The 5,533-nt window shown below is 35.5% G+C and overlaps 1 protein-coding gene across 9 annotated transcripts in view; it reads right to left on the reverse strand.

Moving 5' to 3' along the window:
• Nlgn1 (neuroligin 1) overlaps positions 1-5,533 on the reverse strand; it is an 865,603-nt gene that overhangs the window by 560,343 nt on the left and 299,727 nt on the right. The window lies entirely within an intron of this gene.

The following is a 5,533-nucleotide window of genomic DNA, read 5'->3' on the forward strand; positions in this document are numbered from 1 at the left end:
TCATATTTAAGTGAAATTGCTTATGTGAATGAAATCAGTGACTCAGCTTTTCAGAAAGCCATAGTTTATCACAGAAATTATAGTGTCCATAACAATCAATTTTCTTACACTCCCTTCTAAAAGTGAAAACACACCATCTCTACTAGCTCCATTCCACATCTGTGACATAAACCAAACCATGGTAAACTTGATCATTTTTGTTTTGGGAAACACCTTAATTGTTGTATTTTATTATTTATAAAAAAATCGGACATGTATGCTTTTATTCCTTGGACATGTCTAAAATCTTCCAAAATCAATTTTATATAACCTGCCGTTTTGAGTAGACACCTTCCAATCACCAAGAGTTGAAAAGTGTTAATAAAAATCTGAATAAATGTACATACTTAAAAATTTTTAAGCTATTTTCTTGCATTGAAACATAAAAGTAAAATAAACAGAGCAGAGATTTGATTTTTCTTTTTCACTTCAATTATAAACCAGAGCAGTTTGTAGACAAGTCTATAGTTCCAAAATGTTTTTATCTGCAAAGCCAGATTTATTTGAATTGTTCAACTTATCTTAGCAAAGTAATATGAGGAAGCCCCATAAGAACTTGCACACACTGTTAAATACAGAGAAAATAATGAAAAAAATCACAGTCAACTTTGCTTGTTGTAAAAGGATTACAAAACCTTCTTCATGATACGCAGAAATAGCTTATGGATCCCTCTCTGCCACCTTTCTTTCTGTAATCATGGAAACCAAACACTTGCAAGCATTAGAGCTCCTTAGCAAGTGAGATAATTCACAAATAAAACCGTTCCTTGCCTGTGGAACAGGGAAACAGAAGAAGCGTGCTGATTTTGCTTATTATTCTCTTGGTATCAGAGCGAGCCTTGATAATAAATTTCAAGAGGAAGTAATTATTCTACATAACAAATATGTACCCAACATAGAGATGGGCCATCCAATGTGAGTGTTTTAATTCTTATCAGACAAACCCAAATCATTGTTTTCTGATTTGTATGCAGCAACTCACATGGTAATGGTTATGCAAAATAGCTGAGAAAATCCTGAAAAATCCTGCAATGCAGTTAAAAAAAGAAGGAAACCTTTAGCACTGTGGACTCCAACTACACAGGACCAGCCATGTCCCTCTGACTGGGCTCTCACTCAATTCTGAACAGCAACAGCCACCACTTGACTGGATTTCAGGAAGCTCTACCAAGTGTTTACTAGCAAAGAAACCTGTCCCTTTCACCAGCTCTCCAATAAGAAAAGAGAGCACAAACTTGTCTCTTGCCCAGTTACCATTCTGAGGTTCAGGCCAAAACAAACACTCCTGATTGAGGCCGTTCTGTTCTCAGATTATCAGGGAGTTTCCTCCAGCATTGCTAAACCAATACTGTTAACAAAATGAATGAATTTGGCGTACTCGATCATCTGATTCTACAGACTACTCATTTACATGCCTCTTCTTTAAAAAGAACTCAATGAACAGCTTATACATGGAAAACAGTTTGCACAATTTGTAAGAAGCTTGCATGTGTGACTTTCAAGAGATTCTCAACTGAGCCAACATTAGAACATAAAGAATGTGAGTGTGCTTAATAGACACTGTTATAACTAATGATTATATTAAATTTAAGCTTGTAATTTGGAACTAAAAGAGCTAAGGTACATAAAAACATGATTTCCTGTTGTCTGAGGGTTTTTGTCCTGTCCAGTTCCCATAGTTGTTAAGTCCTAAAGAAATCACAAAGAGGTCTACATTCACTATAAACTGATTGGCCCATTATCTCAGGCTTCTTATTAACTCGTATAACTATATTAGCCCATTATTCTTATCTGTGTTAGCCACATGGCTTGGTACCTTATTTGGTGGGGCAGTCACATCTTGCTTCTTCTGTGGCTGGGCCAGGACTGCAGAAGAATGGGTTTTCTTCTTCCCAGAATTTTCCTGTCTGGTTGTCCCGCCTATACTTTCTGCCTGGCTACTGGCCAATCAGTGTTTATTTAAAATATAATTGACAGAATACAGACCATTGTCCCATACCAATTTTCTAATATCATAGACAACAGTTTAAATCTATTTGCAATAGTTTTTGTATTCACAATCCCTTCTCTCCTTTCTACAGTTCAGTGCTGCATTTCTCTTTCTCTTTTATGAATACAGTGTTAAGCCATCTCTCAATTTGTAAGGAGAAATAAAGCATATGAAGTATAAATTTTGATTAATAGGTCATATATGGAATCAAGTATCCCTTAAACATTTTATAATATCAATAGGTATATATATATATATAACATATTTCATTAAAAATGAATTAAATTATATAATCATGCAAATAATAGCTACTACTAACAGTTGACATTCATGAAGTATGAGTGTAAGTTTTTAGTCTAAACATTTTCCACCTATCAGCCTATTTAATTCCCACAAGGGCCTTGTGCGTCATTAACCATAACTGAAAAATGAAAGATTCCACCATATAGCAAGCCAAGCAACTCTCCCTCCTGAGCTCAGGATTATTGGTCATAAAAGTAGAAAATTACTTATAGTTATTTAAAAACGTCAGTTATTAGTAGTCTAATCACAAGATCTGATAATATAAAGCTAACATTGCATGTCTACAAAGATGTGTCCATTAGTAAAATTGCCTATTATACAAGCATTTGGGCCTCAGCTGGAATAGGGAAATCTTTGCAAAACTCTGAATATACTATGCACACCTGGAATCCCAGAGCCGTGGATGTGGGAACAGGTCATTCTCTGGAGTTCACTGGCCAGTCATTAAAGTCTAACCAATAATCTCCTGGTTCAATGAGATCCCTGTCTCAAAAAATAATATAGATATTGATAGAAGAAGACTCTCTCTCTCACACACACACACACACAAACTCTCTCTCTCTCTCACACACACACACACACACACACACACACTCTCTCTCTCTCTCTCTCTCTCTCTCTCTCTCTCTCTCTCTCTCAGTAGTAAAAGGCTAATGTTTGGTTACACCCCTCTTCCTCACTTAGGTCTTCTGAATAACTAACTCTTTTACTTCCCAAAGATAAAATGAAAAACATACAGATTTCATTCTATTTTTAATTTCCTTTTGGGGGACTTTATGTCCCAAAATAAGTGCCTTATATGAAAAGAAGGCACTCTTCTGCTTATACATGTAATTATGAAAGGAAATATAGAAGTAGCAAGCTATAGTAGCATCAATAATTTGCATTTCCTGAAACCTTCACTTCTTCATACAAGTTTCTACTTGGAAGATGACCCTGAAAAATAAGTAACATAGTGATTTTTTTCTCCCAATGTACCTTATTCTTTTTTCTTAGCTAGCAATATCTAAGTTGAGATACCTGCAAAGTATCCAGAGTCAATAAAAGCCAAAATGATGGAAGCAGTGAGAACAGCAAATCCACACACCCATCCTAAAATAAGTGATGTATCTCTGAAAGAATTCTGCTTCTTGCTTTTGTTTTTGTATTGCAAAATTTAGAATACAAATTTTATAGATGTTTTTGTGTACAAAATAAAATAATAATAAATAATAAACAAACATTTATTATAAGCTTGTGAGCTTAGTTCTGACATCAGATCCAGATTCTCACCTCTTACCCTTGAGGATATTTAGTCTGGCTAGTACATGCATCAGAACAGTTGAACGAAAATGCCTTTAAGAAAATATTGCTCCTTCAAGATAAAGCAGTTACCACTGCTTCTGCTTTCTATGAACTACTCATCTTACTCTGCCTTGTAATTAACTGTTTCATATTATGCCCTGAGTTTATAAAACCTGAATTGGTTATGTCCAGTAGTAGATAATAAATCCAATATGAAACATGTAAAAGGGGATTTTATTTTTAAAATATCGTCAGTTAATAAAGAAATTTACAGCTGCAATTAAATTCCCAATTATTTTGAGATTTCATTAACTTCCCCAGACTCATACTGTCAGAGCCCTGTGTTCTCTGTGGAACATCCAATGGGCTTTGTGGAACAGACTTACGAAGTACTAAAGAACCAAATATTAGCAATTAAGTGTTAGGACTCACTTTTGGTAGGTGGGGATTGAAAATAGTTGCAACACTTTGCATTGAAAACTTCATGGTGAAATATATGTAAGTTTTAAAACACATACTGGTGTACAGTTAGTACATGCATGAGGCACGGAGAAATTTTCCTGTTGAATGTGAATAGGGATACTACAGCAGGAGAGTATTAGGTAAAGTGCTAAGCAGAGCGGTAGCCAATATGCAGAGCAGGCTGTGATCCAGGGAAGTGTGGAAGACCAAAGAGTGTGTGAGAGCTCCCATCAGCAAAATGAACAGCCGAAGACCGAGGCAGAGTTAGGAGTTCCCAACAAGGCTGGGCTACTGAGTGAGACCCTGACTATGCGCAAAAAAATTGTATGCATTTAATTTTTATAAGTAATTCTGTGCTAGTGTCCTCACGTGTGGGGGTTACGGCATAACTTGTCATAGTTCGTTTTCTCCTTCCACAATATGGTCCCAGGCATTGAATTCACTTTCCCAGGCTTGGCAGAAAAGAACTTTCTTACTGACCTCCCTTGTGAACCTCAGAAAATAAACTTTAAAGATATATTTTATTCTTTGAAAATTTCATACATTATATTTTTAATATATTCAAACTCCTCAGCTCCTCCTTCTCCCTTCCTATCCCCTCCCACCCAACTTTGAAATTGCTTTCTTTCTCCCCCTCTCAGGTCGAGTTTGGGTTGCACAGCGAGGCTCGGGGCTGGGGTCTGCTTTGGTTTGTTCAGTCTGTGGGTGTGGGGGTGGTCACATAATTATGAAACATGGCCGTTCCTCTGCCAGCAGGCATGACATGCTAAAGTTAGTGTACTGCTGGTCTTTTCCTTTTCTGTGTCTTTTTCTCTGCTTCACAATAAATGCTATACACAAATATACTCGCTTGTATCTGTAAATGGTCTTTCTACCAAAATCTACACCTAAAGACAAGTGTATCACCAGTTTGACAGCGCATTAAGAGTAGAATTAATTTTAGATAAAATTTTCAATATATTAGCGCTATATTATATATATTTATGTTTGAATTTAATATATATCCTCAGTTTTTAAAATATCTTTAAAAATGCTGAATTAGGAAACAGATAGTTAAAATTTATATACCATTCTCATTCCACCCTCAGATTTTGGTATGTGAATTTTCTTATTTTTTTATGCTTTCTTAGACATATACAAACATACACTATAAAAGTAGCTACTAGTTTTAATAGATGAATATTTTCCCTCATTCTCATTACAAAACCAATAGACGTTATGACTAATTTATTTAGTCATAACTAGGCAAAAGTATGTTTTCTATAATCACTGAATTAATTAGTTCCAGTACCTCCTCAACAAAATGCTGGACCAGGCTGGAGAGTGCACTCGTGACGTGAAAGGTTATGTTTACCTGTATGTCTAAATTACTCAACATGCTCTGTGTCTATAATGCACAGCAACTACCATTTTCAATAATGGAAAATCCAACAATATGCTAAACAAAAAAAAATA

The sequence above is a fragment of the Microtus ochrogaster genome, chromosome 1 (assembly GCF_000317375.1).
Source record: "Microtus ochrogaster isolate Prairie Vole_2 chromosome 1, MicOch1.0, whole genome shotgun sequence".
Classification (NCBI taxonomy): domain Eukaryota; kingdom Metazoa; phylum Chordata; class Mammalia; order Rodentia; family Cricetidae; genus Microtus; species Microtus ochrogaster.